The 18862-nt window shown below is 52.5% G+C and overlaps 1 long non-coding RNA gene across 5 annotated transcripts; it reads left to right on the forward strand.

The window, feature by feature from the left end:
• Positions 1 to 827: 827 nt before the first annotated feature.
• Positions 828 to 17247, forward strand: LOC123568679 (uncharacterized). Of its 5 annotated transcripts, none has more exons than XR_012423799.1 (3): positions 828 to 926; positions 1301 to 2873; positions 3178 to 17247. It is a non-coding gene; the product is annotated as an uncharacterized lncRNA (long non-coding RNA). The 5 variants fall into 5 exon arrangements; XR_012423802.1 differs by having other exon boundaries at positions 1301 to 1827; XR_012423800.1 differs by having other exon boundaries at positions 1301 to 1420; positions 1692 to 17247.
• Positions 17248 to 18862: the final 1615 nt, after the last annotated feature.

Genomic DNA, 18862 nt, shown 5'->3' on the forward strand with positions numbered 1-18862 from the left:
GTGATCCAAGGTGACCAGTGAATCCCTCGGACTTAGAGGAGATTTTAAAGGTTATTTAGCCCACCCTCCTTCCCAGAAGTTGGAGCATTTCTGGATCACCTTCATCTAGCCTGTCCTGACTCTGGATTCCACCACGGACAGCTGGGGATACTCAACATGGCCTTTGGGGAACGGGGGTGGTGTGTTTACCTGCAGGCAGGCAGCCCTGGGCTTGGATCCTGGCTCCACCCTCAGCCATGGAATCTAGGGCAGGTCTCTTTAGTTTTCCAATCTGCGGATTGGGCCTAGGGAGTAACACCTGCCTCGCGGGGCTGTTATTTGGCATTGGGCAGGCACTCAACAGTGTTGGTTTCCTTTCCCTCCTATTAGAAAACTCATCCTCAGATTGAGCCTAAATCTGTTTTCCTGTGAATTCTAAACATTGGCCTTGGAACCACAGGGGACACGTCTCTCTCATTCCACTGTCTGTTCCATGTTTGGAGTTTGTCCCTTTAAAAGCCTCTCTTCTGCAAACTCAACATCTTCCCCTCCCTCAGCAGCTCTGCCCCGTCACCCATGCTGAGGTGAGCCTCGCCCAGGCCTCCGTGAGAGGCAATGCATTCCACAGACAATGGCTGCATTATTGATATGGTTAGGCTTTGTATCCCCACCCAGATATCATCTTGAATTACAATCCCTATAATCCCTGTAATCTCTTACACGTCAAGGGAGAGAAAAGGTGGAGGTAATTGGATCATGAGGGTGGTTCCCCCCATGCTGTTTTCACAATGGTGAGTTCTCATAAGATCTGATGATTTTGTAAGTGTTTGGTAGTTCCTCCTGTGTTCATTCTCCTTCCTGCTGCCTTGTAAAGAAGGTGCCTTGCTTCCCTTTCTCCTTCCGCCATGGTTGCAAGTTTCCTAAGGCCTCTCCAGCCACTCTGAACTGTGAGTCAATTAAGCATCTTTTCTTTATAAATTACCCAGTCTCAGGTAGTTCTTTATAGCGTGTGAAAATGGACTAATACTATTATCCATGGCGTTAGGTCATTTTTGTTAGGATGAGAGTCATTTTTGATTCACTACATGGGGTATAGCTGTTTGCACTTGCTAAGTATGCAATAAATATGTGTTGACTGAGCCTGTCTCCCTTGGTCAGAGGGAGTCCTCTGGTCCCGAGTCTTCTCTCCCCTCCTCAGCTACAACTTGAGGCCAGGGAGTGAGGCAGGCAGTGTATTGTAAGACCTTCCATTAATTCACCCTTTCAACATTTACCAAGCACCGGGCTAGGGGCTCTGATAAGAACTCTATGAATTTCCTAGGGCTGCAGTAACAAATTACCACAAACAGCGTGGCTTAAAGCAACAGACATTTCTTCTCTCGCAACTCTGAAGGCTGGAAGCCCAGAATCAAGGTGATGGCAGAGTCATGCTCCCTCTGAGGTTCGAGAAAATAATCTGTCCCACACCTCTCTCCTAGCTTCTGATGGCTTCTGGCAGTCCCTGGCATGCCTTGGCTTGTAGAGCCTCACTCCAATCTGTCTCTGTTTTCACAAGGCATTCTCCCCTGTGTGCCGCTGGGTCCACATTTCCCTCTTCTTAAAAGGATGCCAATTGTATTGGAGTGAGGGTCCACTCTAATCCAGTGTGAACTCATGTTAACCCTGATCGTATCTGCAAAGACCCTATTTCCAAATTAAAGTCACATTCCCAGGTTCTAGATGGACATGCATTTTGCAAGGATAGCAGTCAATGGTACGGGAAATGATGCTTGCTCTCAAGGAGCCCATCGTCTGGTGGAAGGGGAGCAGACCTGTCAACATAGAGGAGCGATGTGGTGATTGACAGAGGTATGCTGGAGCAGAGAGAGAGCACGTGTGCTGGGAGGACACCTGAACCAATCTCTGAGGGGATAGGAGCTGGTCAGAAGAAGGGTGTGAGTAAAGGTGGGAGAAATGGTCTGGGGCATGCAGAGAACTCCCAGAAACTGGTGAGGGTGGAGCCCAAAGAAGGGATCAGGGAGTGATGAGACAAGGCTGGGAGGTGAGCAGGGGGCAGTTGTGGAACACCTTGGACACCACAGGCCTTTATCTTACAGGCAGCCAATCAGAAGCCAACGAAATACTTTACGCAGGAAAATGATAAGGCCAAATGTATCTGGAAAACTGACTCTGGCATCCTTGTGGGTTGGGTTAAAGGGTGAGATTGGAGGCCAGCGAACTAGTTAGATGCTGTTGCTAGTGCAGGCTAGAGATGTGAGGCTGTCAGCGGCTGATGGGGGTCTTGGCCAGTTTGTGCCCACTGATATTCCAGAGATAAACACTGTGGACCTGCATCACAAACACCATTCTGCAGGTAGAACTTGACCTTCATAAAAGGAAGACAGATAAAGACATCAGAAATTGTTTTTTAAGAGCAAATGTTGGATTTTCAAGGGATCTGAAATCAAGGTTGAATTTTCCAATGAGCCACCTGGACTATTCTTGGCATTTAGACATCCCAGGGTTTGCTTTCCATTGATTTTCCAGTGGGAGCCTCCTTCTCATGCGTGATCTTCCTCTTATACCCTCGGCCCCTTGTCAGCTGCAGTTTCTGACAAGGTCTTAAATTTTTCAATGGTGCCCAGCTAGCTGGTGAAGGAGCCCTTAGGTCTGGGCAGCCTGGGGATGCCCCTTTCCTGCAAGACTGTGTCAGGCACCCTCTTTCCTGGGCTAAGATCTTCCATGGGCCAATGCCAATGTGAGTGGCAAGGGAGTACATGCAGTGTAGGGCCCTCTTTCCTAGGTCACCTGTGCCCTTGCGTGGCTGTTCTGAGTCAGAGGCCCCCTCCATTTAGGACATTGTAATGCGGCCTTCTTTCTCTACTCCAGACAAAGGAGATACGGCACAGGCAGTTGTAAGTGCGAGTCTGGGGTGTCAATATCACTCTGGGTGGGGTTGGTTGGCAGTTGAAAGGCTTCAGGGCCAAGCTGTGGGACCACCCACTGTCTGATGGAAGTGGGTGATGAAAGAAGCTTGACAAAGCGCAACCGGAGAGAGATGGGACTGGGGGTGGATGGGGGAGTGGACACTCCCAGCGGCATCCCAGACAACTGTTTTCATTGATGCGTTCTATAGGGAAAAATTGTGAAAGACTTTGAAATGGACCAAAAAGATGATTGGGTGTCTTGTCTAGCATACTCTTCTGGTTTTTTTTCCAGGCTTTCATGGTCTTTGAGCTATTTTACAGCCCTGAAAGTTACAGAAAGCTGGTAATAACACAATGAGGAAAGGGCGTGTGAGGCCACAGCAAGAGGACATACAAGCCAGGAAGTGAGCCCCCATCAGACACCGGAACCTTGATCTTGGACTTCCAGCCTCCAGACTGTGAGAAATAGATTTCCCTTGTGTAAGCCACCAGCCTATGGTGTTTTCTTACGGCAGGAGGAGCAGACTATGATCGGAGCAGACTATGAGAGCTATATTTCAGGTTCTTTGAGATTTTCTTTTAACCAATTGTAATATCTTACTGGTTCCCCCATGAATTAATGAACTAAATACAATTTTTGACATAGTTTGATTATTTGCATGAGAGTCACAATTTTGCCCTTAAGCAAAAGTTATTCTTTGACCATCCAATCATTCGGCAGAATGTTCGTTGATGCTATCTCTGGCCCCGGCACTGTGCTGATGGCTGGAAATACAAAGATGAGTTCAACAGAGTCTTTGTCCTCCAAGAGCTCCTTGTGTGGTGCAAAGGTGGGCAGGAGGCACACCAGTGAGCATCAGAGTGGCGGTGCTGAGGCTGCAGTTGGAGGAGGTCGCTTTTGGCAGGGATTTGGGGCAGGGCTGGGTTTTTCTTCCTGGGAAAAGCATGAGTTTTGGAGTCAGACAGGCCTAGCTCTAAGTCCTAAATTCACCACTTCAAAGCTTTGTGGCTTCAGATACATTCACTTTCTTATCTGTGAAGTAAGGATAGCATTTTCATCTTAAGGGTTTATGAGAAATAAATGAGGTATTGTGTGCAAAGAGCTTAGCCTAGTGCCTGGCATATACTAAATGCTCAACAAATGCTAGTCTCAGCCCTCTGGGCTATGATTTCAGAGGTGCAAGGAAGGCCCCTGATTCCTTCCTCTCCCTGCTAGGAGACACCTGAAATTCCTTTAGGAGAGGAAAACCCTTTCATTACACAGCTAGCGAAGCACTCCCAGTATAAACAGCTTGGGACAGGAAGTGTAGTGACTCAACACATGTTAATATGTAATTTGCTGATGCCAGGGCTTCCGCTTAGAGAAAGTTTTCATAAGCCTAACCCCTTGCCTGTGGGTGCCTCTGAAAGCACTTTCCCATCTCTGACCTCAGGTAATCCCCCCAGCGCCTATCTGGGGAGGGCAGGCCCTGGAGGATCATCCTCACTCATTTTACCAAGGAGGGGACTTGGGCTTTGAGCCATGAAATAAATAGTCCATTCCAGGTTACCCAGTCATGATCCAGGAGCTGGGCCTCAGACCTCGGTCTCCAGGCTCAAACAATGCACCCTCTCCTCCAGTGGAGAGAAGAGGGGAGAGGAATCACTCTAGAAGAGAACTTGGGGAACCTGAGCTTAGAGAAGCTGAGTCAACCCTGGGTGGAGGAAGCAGAGCCTCCCGGGATGGTGGGTTAAGGATCTGCTCTCTATAAACTGTGGAATTCTTATCACGTTGGGCCTTGATTTCTTCTTTTCTAAAATGGAGGTGGTGATGCTTGTCTCACTGGGCTGCTGCAGGAATAAAGGGGATAACACAAGCAGTGTCTAGCACAATGCTAGATGGAAGGCTTCAAGCCACACAACAGCAGGAACAAACCTGACTTGTTCCCCATTGCATCCCAGCAATCGGTAAAGCACCAGGCACGTGGTAGCTGCTCCAGTAGTATTCAATAAAGGAATGATCAGTGAGTGGCACGGGCTCAGTGCACGGCCACCGTTGTAGTCATGGTGTAGGAACAGGATTGCTGGTGGAACTCACTGAGCTTGGGGATGTGGAAGAGAGGCTGGAGGAGCCGGGTCTGCAGACACCTTTCAGTGGCTGTGGGGAGGGCAGGCTCAAGGAAGAATTCGGTTTCTTTGGGTGTGAGGACTTTGGGACACCTTCTGCTCCAAATCAAAGAGCGAGGAGCTGGGATACTGCACACCCAGGCCAGGGGACAGGGTGACTTCAGGTAGAAGTTGTAGGCATGCAGGTAAGCCCCAGAGAGCATAAGGAGAGAGAAACCCAGGTCCATGCTAAACCAGCAGGGGCAGCCCATGTGGGTGGTGCAAGGACCAGACAAGCAGCCTCCAGGAGGTGGGCAGAGAGCTTTGCTGTGGCCCCTGTGCTGGGGGGCATGGGTGGCCCAGAGGGATGCAGGCTGCCACTGTATTTCCTGAGAACTGCTTTCCCAGCCCCTGGCCATTCCTTCCACTAGGAGCCATTTTCATTCCTACTCTGACCCTCCTGAGACCATGGCTCCTGGTCAGGCCCTGATCTCCTAGTGGATTTCTGCTGATTTGGATGTTTTTGACAGAGCGTGTTTTTAGGAGAGTTCTGCTCCTAAGCCGCGAACTCTGCCTCCATCTGAATCTTCACCTCTGCTTTCTACCTCCCCTCTTCACTCACAGCTGCTGGCTCAACTCTCCCACTTAAAACAAAACAAACAAAACCCTCTCTCCCTTGGCCCCAGCTGTCTCTTCAGATCACGGCTTATCTTTTCTCCCCCAACTCCTGTCTTGAGAGGATTAGCGTTCCTTGCTGTCTGATGTTCTCCTCTCTCATTCACTTTTTTTTTTTTACAAATAGACTTCCAGGTGTTTTTCCTCTGAGTGGCATCCCCAGTGGTCTACAAAGTCACCAAGTCCCCTCTCCAGTCACCCCCTTACCACTTCTAAATCCAACTGCTGTTCTCAGGACGTTTCTGCCTCCCATGGCATTTGGCCATGTGGGCAAGTCCAGCCTCAGGTCCCAGGCGGAGCCCTGCCGGTGCCTGCGGCCTTGGCCTTGGCTTTGACCTTGGCTGGCTTCTTGCTTTCCTTCGATGGTCACCCTCCCCCTTTGCTGTGAGTGCTCCTCGAGTGGATCCCAGTCCTCACCTCCTCCCTCCACGCGTTCTCCCTGCGTGAGCTCATCCTCCCTGTGGCTTTAATTACCATCTGTAGGCTGCTGGCTGCTCCAGTGTGGGCTTGTCTCAGGAGCAACAGCCCAGCAGCTTAAGAGCATCTCCATCCCCACATGTGTGAACTTGAGCACGTTCTGAACACCCTTCCCCGCCTTCCTGCATGGCCACCATCTCAGTGAGCATCTCTCTAGTTGCCGGTCAGAAACCTGGACAGGATTCCTGATTCCTCCTTCTCTGCCAGCCCCCATACTCAGTCCTTCTGTTTGATTTGACCCAACTGTCCCTTAGGTTTTCCTCCTAATTTGCTTTCCAGTCCACCTGCTTATCTCCTGCCCGCCTCGGTGATGGCTTCCTCCCAGGCTCCCTGCCTCAGTTGCCCCGGTTCACTCCCATGGGCTCAGCAGGTCTTGGACTCTGCCTCACGTCTTGGGCTTCTCTGTCCGTCTGTTCCCTCCCTCCAAGCTTTCTTCAAGCCTCACCTCTTTGAAAGTTCATGTCACAGTCAAGAGGGATAGTCTGGAGCCCACAGACCTATTTCAAATCCAGATGTCACCATTTAGCAGCTTTGAGACCTCAGCCTCAGCAAACTTCTTACCTGCTCTATGCCTCAGTCTCCTCTTATGTAAATGTGAATCCCTGCTTCTCATCATTGCTGTGAGTCAAGTGTGTGTCTCTAGCTGCTTTTGTATTCTAGAGAAAGGCATGCATTGCTGCCAGGGAGACAGGGATCTTTGTTCCGGAAAATGACCCACTGATTGTGTCAGATAAAGCTCTCTACCCACCAGAGTGAAACTGGGAAGAGAAGGCCAAAGAGTGGGGCTGAACTGCTCCAAAGACAAAAGCCATTTCAGCAGGAAGCGATGAGAACCAGGAAATGGGGGAGTGCGGTAGGGGTGAGGGGAGTCAACCACGGGATTGGAGGGCAGAGGCTGAAGACAGAACCCGGAAGATGTGACTGGTTCAGCAGGAACTGGCAAGAGCAAGAGGCCTGAGTTTTAAATTTCGAGTTGCTCGTTTGGCTATAAGAAGGTCCCTCCTACTCCCCAGTTACTCCCAACTTCTAGGAAAATTATCTTACAAGTTCTGCCATAGGTTAGTAACATTTTGGGGGAAAATTCAGGATGAGACAGATCTCATCTGCCACTTCCTCCAGGAAGCCTTCCTGGACTCTCCCTGTCTCCCAAGTCTGGTTTTGGTATCTCTTCTTCTGTAGGTCAATAAGAAGACAACAAACAATCAAACAAAAACAAAAACAAAAAAACCCAAAAAATTGCATGAACTCAGAAACTGAGTCAGAACAGGATTGAGAGAGAAGAGGAAATCAGAGTGAGAGGGAATCATGAAAATGCCAGGTCCTGGCCATTCTTAGGAATCTTGGAGACTGTACGGCATGGAACTATTTTTATCTGAATACTAAAAGTGACCCCCGAAGCTTTAAAGGGACATCAAGAGATCATCTGTGTTACTGAGAATTAAATTAGATGATGTACATAGAGTTCTTAGCCCCAGCCCCAACACATAGGAAACTCAGAAATTTGGGAGTTACTTTTTTTTTTTTTTTTTAACAAACATTGTAATGTCCTATTTTATAGATAGCAAGGATATAACAATCTCTTCAGAGGTGAGGTGGGCAGAGATGTACAGGAACAGAGGGAGCTTATCTCCTCTTAACTTCCCTGGGCACCCAGGCCCCATAATGGGGACCCAGCTGCTGGTGACACTGGCCAAACAAGGACAATATGATCATATCTGGAAATGTCCACTTTTGTGTTATTGTCAGCTCCTATTATTATTTTTAATAGGATAGGGTCTCACTGTGTTGCCCAGGCTGGTCTTGAACTCCTGGACTTAAGCAATCCTCCCACCTCAGTCTCCCAAAGTGCTGGGATTACAGTCTGAACTGCAGCACCCAGTTCTATTATTTTTAACAACACTGTCCTTCCTCAGTGTCCCCAGAGTGCCTCTGCCTGTCCCCACTCATCTGTTGTTGAGTGTGGATCTTGGATTACTACTTTTTCTACTTATATGTAAGAAATCTGGCTGATTTTCACATGTGGTTTATGGAAATAGAATGATTTTTTCGTTCCATCATGTATCCCGTCTTCCTCCCTCCAATTGCACTGCAAGCTCTGAGTTGGAAATCAAATGGCCAGTTCTCCCTGGGTCCCTTGTGCCTCACGCACAGCAACGGCTCCACCGATGTCTGTTGCTGTGGGTGTTAATTTCATCCCTGGATGGGTCCAGAGAGCCCACACCTGGGCAGGAGGCTGGGCTCAGTCTGGAAGCCCCTGCGCTGTCTTTGCCTGTGTCTTCACTCAAGTCTCTTGGGACAGCCTGAGCTGCTGAGATGTGGTGGTGGAGAGGAGACCAAGATGGGGTCTTTGAGAAGGACAAGCAGTGTGAAAGTAAGGGGCAGTCACAGGGTGTGGGCGTTGTATTTAACTAGTCACAAAGCCCTTTCGTGAGCTCTTGAGCCATAGTCCCTTGTTGAGGAAATGTGTATACCTGTGAACTACATGGAAAAGGACCTCAGGGTTGTCACATCCAACTCTGACCCATTGCAAGAATCTCCTTTTATACCTCTGACAGGTTTTGTTCAGTCCTTACTTGAATGCTTGTAATGATGGAGAGTTCATTACCTTTAGAGCACGAACTTTTGGTTATCTGATCATTTGTATTTTTATTTATTTTTCCTTTTTAGAAACAGGGTCTCACTCTCACCCAGGCATGAGTGCAGTGGTATGGTCATAGCTCACTGCAGCCTCGAATTCCCAGGCTCAAGCGATCTTCCTGCCTCAGTCTTCTGTGTAGTTGGGATTACAGACAGGTGCCACCACACCTGGCTAATTTTTTTTTTTTTTGTAGAGACAAGGTCTCAGTATGTTGCCCAGGCTAGAGAACTTGATTTTAATTAAGTGCTCACTCTCCTTCATAACTGGTCCAAGGAGTTGTAGTGAGCCCATTTCTCTTCCCAGTGGATAATTTAGGCAAGTGTATGAGCGTGTGACACAATTCTAGCTAACAAGGTAGAGGGGAAGCCCAGTAGGGGCTTCTGGGAAAGGTTTCCTCTCTTTTAAAGATATACAAAAAGGCCTGGCCTGTTCTTCTATTAGAAATGTGTGCAGAGATGTGATGGCTAGAACTGCGGCAGCTATCTTATGGCCATGAGGGGAACAAACCTGAAAGCCAAGAGGACAAATTAAGGCTAACAGAACAGAAATGTGTTAAAAACAAAACAAAACAAAACAAAATAAACAAGCAAGCAAGCAGGCAAACAAACTGGGGTCATTGATGTAATCACTGAACAGCTAAGTTAACCAGTGCTGGGGGTGCACCTAATATTTAAATCTAACCTGAAAAGCTGTTCACTCATTTTTAGCATGAGGTCAATGAAATAGTTTATATGAACTGGAACCAAACAGGGAATCTCTAATTCTAAATGTCAGTGGCTGAGTTTTGAGCCTAAATAATGGACTTTACATCATCCATCTCTGTTACACTTTATGTTTTGGTTTTGAGCTAACCTTCCACCTTTTACAGACTTTTTTGGATTTCTGTTTTAATTCTACAGAACATTCCTAGTCCCTCACAACTCTTTTTTTTTTTTTTTTTTTTTGGAGACAGGGTCTCACTCTGTTGCCCGGGCTGGAGTGCAGTGGCGTGATCTTGGCTCTCAGCTCACTGCAACCTCTGCCTCCCGGGTTCAAGGGATTCTCCTGCTTCAGCCTCCCTAGTAGCTGGGATTACAGGTGCCTACCACCATGCCCGGCTAATTTTTGTATTTTTAGTAGAGACGGGGGTTTCACCATGTTGTCCAGGTTGGTCTCAAACTCCTGACCTCCGGTGATCCTCCCGCTTTGGACTCCCAAAGTGCTGAGATTACAGGCATGAGCCACCACGCCCGGCTTCAACTCTCTCTCTCTCTCGCTTTTAGAGCTTCCCTGAGCATAATTTCTTCATCCAAGGAAATGATAAGTTGAAAAGAGCCCGGCCAAAGAGACAGCCTGGCAACACCACACACGGCACTGGGGGCCAGACACTTCGGGGTCACCTAGATGTATCACACAGCCCACATTTCTCTGTCTTGTCTGCATTTGAACAAATGCCTTGCTGAAATCAGGATTTAGTGACTATGATACACGGACCCATTCTTCCTTATAAAAAATGGAACCACCATTAGCAGAACTATGCCGGGTCTGCCTGTGCCAGGGCTGTGACCTTCTCTGTACAAGTCTGTTTGCATGTGGGGAGGGATGGTGAGTTTGTGGCCTTTTCTACACGTTTCATATCTGGACCCATAGTTCAGTTTTGGGGGTTAGGACTGAGCTCTGGTTGGCACTGGCCAGGGCTAGACACTGGGAAGATGGCTGGAAATACTGATGACAGATGAGCCTTTTTTTGTCCAAGGCCAGACAGGTTATATCAGCTCAGACTAAGAGCCTTCTGAGTCCCCTCCCCTCCCCTCCACACTTATTTCTGTTGCCCGGGTTTTGCCTTGGGCCTTCCTCCAGCCGAGTTTTCTGGCTCTCTGCTAGGGTAGGGCTCCATCTCCCATTGATCCTGAAAATAGATCTTGAGGGGACTCTTGAGAAGAGAAGTTTGTATGAGAGGAGTGGAGGCCCCAAATCCTCCTCAGCCTCTGGGGGCCCAGATGAAACTCAGAATGTGGGACAGGACATTTTTTTTTTTCTTTTTTGAGATGGAGTTTCCCTCTGTTGCCCAGGCTGGAGTGCAATGGCGCAATATTGGCTCACTGCAACCTCCGCCTCCCAGGTTCAAGCAATTCTCATGGCTCAGCCTCCCAAGCAGCTGGGACTCCAGGCGCCTGCCACCACACCCAGCTATTTTTTGTATTTTTAGTGGAGATTGGGTTTCACCACATTGCCCAGGTTGGTCTCGATCTCCTGACCTCAGGTGATTCACCTGCCTCAGTCTCCCAAAGTGCTGGGACTATAGGCATGAGCCACCGCACCTGGCCTGACAGGAGATTTATTTTACCTGGGACTGGAGTTTTCCTGAGCTGCCCTGAGGGTGCCGGCTCCTGTCCCCACCATTGCAGATCTGGTCTCTTCCCTGTATCCTTTGGCCCCTTGTTGGCACAGGAGAAAGGGGATGCCTGCACTCCTAGTCCAGTGCTCTGGCCACTCCCTCCCGGCCTGCACAGGGGCTGCTAGCCTGTGAGCCAGGGTGAGGTAGTGAGGGCAATGGCAGCCTCATAGGACCATAGAATGCACTGGGCTCACTCTGGAAATTCACCTGTGCCAGGCCTGAGGGTTGGAAGATGGGAGTCTCTCTCTATGGCTTCCTGGGTTGGCTCTCCCCCAGCTGGTGGAGAGTTAGGCTAGAACAGCAATGGCCTGGAAGCTTCATAACCCCCAGCAGGAGGAGCCCCCTCACAATCCAGGAGCCTCCAAGCCTCCTGGACTTCCTCGGCCCTGATGGTGGGTGAAGGGACTCAACCCAGCAGAGACATCCCAAGCTCTGAGTGCCCAGAAGAGGCAGCGTTCTGGTCTGAGTTCCTTGGCCCCTTTAGATGATCAGCCTCTAAAGGCATGATCCTGAGATAATAGGAAGACGGATGTTGGTTTAGAGTTTGGAGGTGATTTGGGGGTGGCTGGAAGGCTGAGGGAGCTGCCTCTTGGGATCTACTGCTTCTTGCTAATGGCTCAGCTGAGCCTGGGAGACCAGCAGGGAGTCTGGAAGCTTCTGTGAGAGGATGAGAATGTATGGCAGTGGCGGGGTGCCCACCTGTGCACCCTCAGGCACACCTGCCCTTTCCCATTCAGAATTCATGTTCACCCACGGGAGTCACGCTCAGGTGTTCACCCACAGGTTTATCCCCACGATCGGGGTGGAGGGAAGCGGAGCCTGGGGGCTCTGGAGGTCTGGGCGGAGGGAACCGGGACGTAGGATGGGGCTTCGGTCCCGGGCTGTCCTGGATGCAGAGGTCAGGGCAGGGTGTGTGTGTGAAGGAGACAGAGGCTTGTCCACAAATGCCCTTAGAGGAAGGGGCAGAGGCCAGGGAGGCCAGTGAAAAGAGGATGGAGGAAATGGTTCAGGGGTAGCAGGTGGGCAGCTGGCCCAGGTCGTTGTCTTCCCAGATGTCAGGGTAGCTCTGGATGTCCTGGGGCATGGCCAATCTCATCCTGGGGTTCTAGGGAAAGAGAGAGGAAGAGGGGAGAGCAGGGAAGAGAGCTGGGATTATGATTGCCCACCACCCGCCACGCATGCAAGCAGTGCATCCCTGAAACCCTCTCATCCTGTCCATCCCACCCTCCCAGCGGGTCCAGGAAGCTCTACCCCTTTGCCCAAGGTCACACACAAGTAAGTGGCGGAGAAGGGTTTGAACTCAGGTCTGCCTGACTCTTAAGCCCATGACCGATCCCTCCCCTGCACCAGGAGCCGGGGAGAGAGGAAGGCGGGGAGGGAAAAGAAGGGTACTCTGTCTGGGCAGGGCCTGGGTGGCATGGGGTGGTGTGTTCACCTAGGGTCCTATACTGACCTCCACTTGGCTTCCCACCACCTTAGGCCCTGGAGGGGATGTCTTGGGTCTTGGTCACTCCATCCTATCTCCCATCCCAGACCTGACGTCGCAGGCAGCTTCCCTGGGGGAGCTTAGCTTGGGGAGGGGCTCCCAGCTCTGCCTATAGCATGGGGGCACGTTTCCCAGGCTGTCCAGCAGGGGGAGCCCCACCCCTGCCTCGGTTATCCCGGGTCCGACAGGACGGGAGGACCCAGGCAGCCCACCTCTGCTCTGCCCTCTAAACACAACTGGGGTCAGGGGTCTAAGGCCTAAGGACTGGACAGGAGTAGCTGGCTCCGGGGAGGGCCTCTGGCCTGGTCTGACCCTGGCCTGCCTGGCCTTCCATGAGGATGACAGAAGACTCTGGCCACCAGGCTCCCAAGCCCCCTCCATGGGTGAGCCTGGGCCCTCCCGCCTCCTCATCAAAGGCCTTGGGACGGTGCTCAGGCTTCCAGGGCTCCTGGGCTGCACACCCGGACTCAGGAGCCTACTGGGCGCTGCGGCACCTCTCTTCCCCCTCCACTCGCTCAGCCAAGGACACTGTCCTGTGCTGGGGAATTCAGGAGCCAGGAATTTTTCTTGCCCACCCGATATATTCCACTGCTGCAGGTGTCTGCAGAGGAGAAGGGCAGAGACCAGACATTCGGGCGGTGCCTCTATCTGCACTGTGCAGTATGGCAGCCTGTAGCCACGTTTAAATGAAATGAAAATTAAAGAACATTAGCATTAACATAACGACAATACCGGTTACTTGGTGGTGCTGGCTACGTTTCCAGTGCTCCATAGCCTCCTGTGGCTAGTGGCTATGTATGGGGGAGCATAGAGGTGGAACATTCCATCAGGCTGTTCTCCTGGTCCAGCCCCTAAGCTGGGGGAGGGGGAGGCCCTGGTGTGGGGGATTGGGGTCGAGGAGCTGGAAGCTGGGTGGGAACCAGTGTATGTGTGGAGTGCTACCATGGGGTGCCCTGGGATGTGGGAGGAGGGAGGGGCGTCAGAGGAAGAGGGCAGACATCCATGGAGCCCAGGAAGGGCCTGGGGACACGAGGGGGGTGCAGGTTGGAGCCTTGTCTGCGTATCTTGGCTCTGAGCTTCCATGTGCCCATTTGCAACCTGGGAGGACTGTCCTGGTCAGGTGGCAGGGCGGGGAGAGACTGAGAGAGGCTTAGGTTCACTTCGTTGTGCTGCTGCTGTGACTTGGGGCAGGCTCCTTCCCCTCCCAAGCCTCAGTCCCTTGCTTGGTGACACAGGACCCACAAGGTCTGTGTCTCAGGGCTGCGTGGGGCTCAGAGAGATGCAGGGTGTGTCTGCACTAGCTGCCTGTGGGAAGCAGTGCAGACTGGAGATCGGCACCTCCTCGTCTCCCCCTGTCCTGAGGGAGCTCAGAGATCTTTGAGTTCTATCTCCTCGGTTCTTTAAAATTACCATGTAGACAGAGTCTGCTTCCTAGGGAGGATTTGAGGCAGCTAACCCCTTATTTTACAAATGAGAAAACAAGCTTTGGGAGGTTTAGGGACTTACTCAAGTCACGTCGTCTCTGAAGTTCCCTGATGTTCAGAGCCAAGAAAAGTTTCATAAATGCAGCCTCGGCCTCTCAGCCCCACCTCCCACCCCATCCAGACGCCTTCATCCCCTTAAGGGATGTGGGGCTGGGCTGAGGGCGAGGAGGAGGACTGGGGCCAGAGATTGAGGATGAGGTGGCGGCCTGAGCAGAGGAATCCAGTCTGGGGAGAGAGCCCAGTGCTTGGCGGGGGAGGGTAATGGGGATAATGGGGACTTTGAAGTGGCCACTACATCCTGCAAAGCCCAGGCCTAGAGAATGGGGTTTATGTGGAGCCTCTGTGTGAACAGGGGCCCAGACTGGGGATGTCGGGGTCCCCCTGCCCTTCAGGGCAGCAGCAAGCCTTCCTCCCAGCACCTCTGCTCTCATCTCCACAGGCGCTCATGCAGAGGGCTTTGTAATGGCAGCAGTGTTAACAGCAGCAATTCATTGGGCACCTGCTGTAAAACAGGCTCAGCACTAGATCTTTTACCTGCTTGCTCTCCTTTAATTCACTCAACAACCCAATCAACTCCATAATAGCCCTATTTAAAACCTAATGTAACTCCCAGTCAGAGAGGGTCAATGACTTGCCCAAGGTCACACAGCCAAAAAGGGGCTGGCTGTGTCAGTTTCCCAGCTGGTTCCCTGCATCACTCATGCCAGGAGCTTTCCCCCATGCACAGTGGTCGGTCCAGCACCAGGTGCTGGCTGAGGATGTGCTTCCCAGGGGGCTGGAATGCGGGACTCTGGCCTGTCAGGGAGAGTTACAGCCTGATGGGAGGGGTCTGCTCCTGGCAGAGCCCGGTCTTTGATGGGGGAGCCCAGCTTTGATCTCCTTTTGAAGTCCCGGCCTCTGGAACCAGCAGCTTCAGTGGGGAGAGTGCAGGAGAAGGGGGAGATGAAAGGGCAGGGGAAGCCAGAGTGGGAGAAAGAGGGGGGCAGCCACAAGGAGAGAAACAGATGTGTGAATGAGGACCCGGGAGACAGGGAGCTGGAGAGGGAGTGGGAGCCGCTGGTGGGTTGAACTGGGGGAGAGGAAATGCCGTGGGCAGACAGGAGGGCCAGGAGGGGGAAGGGCTGAGTGTGCCACTGGGGGGCAGGGGAGACATGAGAGAGAGGCTGGGCCCAGCAGCTCCTCACCCGCCATCCCCAGCCTCAAATCTCCCTTCTCTTCCCAGGGAGGCCCTTCTGGCTCTGCCACGGGCTGACTGTCAGTGTCTAACGATCCAGAGGTTCCAGCGAGGTCCTAGCTGAGGCCTTATCCAGTGACCTGGGGATGAGGCGAGGGGGAGGTGAGGGGCTCACATCCAGGACTTTTCTGGATCTACTGCCCAGTCTTGCGCCCCAGGTAAGGGGGCTGGGATGAGGGATGGGGGAGGGCGTCTGCCTCATGGCGGTGCACCTGTTCCTGTCTGACATCCTGGTTCCTCCTGTGGGGCTGCCAAGCAGGCAAGTGAGCGTGTGTGGTGGGGCGGGCTGCTCGACAGGAGGGGCTAATTCCCAGCTAATCCCCCAAGCCTACCCCACCCAGTGCCTTTCACTGCCTTCCCATCCCCCACACTCTCAGGTCCCATTCAGCTCCCCGCAGCGCCTGTCCTGGCACCCTGGTCCAGCGCCCTTCAGGCCCTGAACCCAAACAGAGGGCCTCTCTGGGGCTCAAGCAGCCAATGAGGGGGCAGCAGCAGACCCCCCCTTTTCTGGGTTTCCTTCAGGGACGTCTGGGATTACACCCACCCCAACTCCACATACTTCAGAGAGGCCGGGAGGAGGTCCACATTAGGATTTATGGGATTAATGACTTTTCTTCTGGCCCCCAGACTGTCTCCCCGACTCCAAGCCTCACGCCTTCCTCCCATTGGCCTCTCCCGGGACCCAGACCTCACAAGGAGCTGCAGTAGCCAAGCATGCCTCCCTTGGCTCATAGGGGCTGGAGAGGGGAGGAACCGCACCTGGCACCCAGCCCCTTCCTCATGCCCACAGCACCCCTTCCTTGGCAAGGCAGAGGACAGGCTGGAGCAGGGACACATCCTGGTTCCCATGCCAGGTTCTCCAAGGATGCTGTGCAGACGGCCTCGGGCCCCTGGCTCTTCACTCCTCCATACCTAAGTGGGGGACTGAGGCTAAGCACTTTTCTGTTGAGGTTGCAGAGGATGGCATGTCACAGGAGGATAGGAGGTTGTTGAGAGGTAGTAGGGGTGGGGAACACTGGGAAGTGGGGAGCAGAGTTCTGCTGTCTGTGGGTCCTGGGACCCAGCAGGCTCTCCTGGTGTGTGGGAAAGGTTCTGTGGGGCCACCAGAGAAGCCCCTCCTGGGTCCATCCGCTTGGGCCAGCCCTCTCGGGACCTGCCGGCTCCTGGACCCATGGGACCCCTCTCACACTCAGCGCCATCATGTCCCTCCCAGCAGTCCTGTCTCCTCCACCTGTCCTTGTCTCTGTCCCCTCCCACCCTGCTTATCCCAAACCACTCAGCACAAGGGCTGAGGCCAGGCTTCCTCATGGTATGTGGCCCCTTGGCCTGAGTCCCCAGTGCTCAGATTCCAGTTTCTCAGTCTGAGACACCACCTTCCTTTGGCTTTCAGGGAGGTCACATGTTTGCTGAAACTCCTCTGATCTTGCCATGTCCCCCAGGCAGTGTCTGGGTTCTTTGCACTATGGCCTCTGTGTACCTCGCAGTATCTTCCAGGGCCCAGGGTGGAGAGAGCCCTGCTCACCACCCATCCCTGCAGAGCCTGTGGGCTCCCCTTCAGCCCAGGGCTTAGAAGTCCCAAGCTGGCCACTCTACTGAGAGTGCCTCAAGGCTAGGAACTGCCCTGGATCCCGGGCCCTCTGTGCAGGGCCTGGAATGAGCAGGCACTCAGTAAAGGTTGGTTGAATTCAACTGTCCAGCTGCGCTGGGGGGTCAAGAGGAAATGTGGGTGTGCAGCCTTGACCCTGGGGGCTCCTTGGTAAGAAAATGAAGTGGAGGCCAGGTGCGGTAGTTCACGCCTATAATCCCAGCACATTGGGAGGCCAAGGTGGGCGGATTACCTGAGGTCAGGTGTTCGACGCCAGCTTGACCAACATGGAGAAACCCCGTCTCTACTAAAAACACAAAATTAGCCGGGCATGGTGGCTCATGCCTGTAGTCCCAGCTACTCAGGAGGCTGAAGAGGGAGAATCACTTGAACCCAGAGGCAGAGGTTGTGGCGAGCCAAGATTGTGCCATTGCACTCCAGCTGGACAACAAGAGTGAAACTCCGTCTCGAGAAAGCAAAACAAACAAACCAAAAAAAAGAAAAGGAAAGAAAATGAAGTGGAGCACTTTGCTGGTAAGTGCTAAAGGGCCAGCTGGGATGCAGGGAGTGAAGCCACTTCTGGGGGCCACAGAAGGATAAGGAGGACTGTTGGAACAGGAAGGGGCCCTAGACTTGATTTGGGTTTCACAGGTGGGGAAACTGAGGCTCAGAGAGGGGAAACAGTGCGTGGCAGAAATGGAACAACATTCCTGCCCTCTGGGCTCCTGGTCCACATTCCTTCTCCTGTGCTCACCAGGCCCCTGCCCACCTCCCCCACCCTTTCATTGCTAAGCCCAGTACGTGGGGTGCAGGCCCTTCCAGGAAGGGCAAGAAGGGGCTCTCAGAGCAGGAGGGAGGTGGGTGGGTTTACCTGTGGTCCAGAAGCAGGGGTGGGTGGCTAGGGGTTATGTGTTAGGGTGGGCTCAACTGGATGGTGGCATACTCCACAGCCTCTGCCGGCCCTGGCACGGAGTTCCGTGGCCCTGGCACGAGTTCCAGGGCAGAGGTGTCCAGCTCTGCATAGTGGATGTCAGTGTCCTTTAGGCCAGAGCCCTAGGAATGAGGCAGAAGGGACAGGTGGCAGGAGGAGTTGGTGGGGGGGTGGTCAGGACCGGACAAGGTACCCCAGCGCCAGGCGTCGGGGGAGATGGGAGGTGTGGGTGTGTAGGGAAGCATATGAGAGAGAACGGAACCATGGAGGGTCAGGGTGATGGGGAGAGAGAGAGAGACGCAGAACACCAATTACTCAGTGACAACAGAGGAAACAAAGGTTTAGAAAAGGTGTTTACAAAGATTGGTCACAAAACATTTACCTGCTGTGCTAAGCTGTGTCCCCTTAGGCCCTGGGCATGGGTGGACAGAGGCAGGGTGGGTCCCACTCCTGACCCCACTGTATTTGCCTCCGAGACATTATTTGTGCTAACCCTTTCATTTTGCAGAGGGAAGAGAGATGCCTGGAGAGGCGACATGCTGTGCAGGGGGTCACGGGGAGGTTCCTGGGGCATAAAATGGAACTTGGAGTCAAAGGGCCTGGCTTTAAATTTTCGCTGGACCCCCTGCTGTGGCTTGACAGGCAGATGGCTCAACCCATCTGTGCTGAGTTTTTCTTTTGTGAAATGGGAAAATAGAACTTATAAGCAATATCACTATGGTTAGAACCCAGGGCTCCAACTCGCACCCCTAGCTATTCAGCGGCACTGCAGTTCTTTGACTCTTAGTGTGATTTGCAAATTATTGGAATAAGAGTGCTCCAAGGACAGGGGCTGCCAAGAAGTTGAGAAGCAGAGGCTCTCCCTCCGCTGGGAGTTGCAGATGTGTGAATGGGGACCCAGAAGACAGGGAGCTGGGAGAGGGAGTGGGAGTGGCTGGTGGGAGGAACTGGGGTAGAGAAAATGCTGTGGTCCGGAAGCAAGGGTGGGTGGCTACTGAAAACTCA

The sequence above is a fragment of the Macaca fascicularis genome, chromosome 14 (assembly GCF_037993035.2).
Source record: "Macaca fascicularis isolate 582-1 chromosome 14, T2T-MFA8v1.1".
Taxonomy (NCBI): domain Eukaryota; kingdom Metazoa; phylum Chordata; class Mammalia; order Primates; family Cercopithecidae; genus Macaca; species Macaca fascicularis.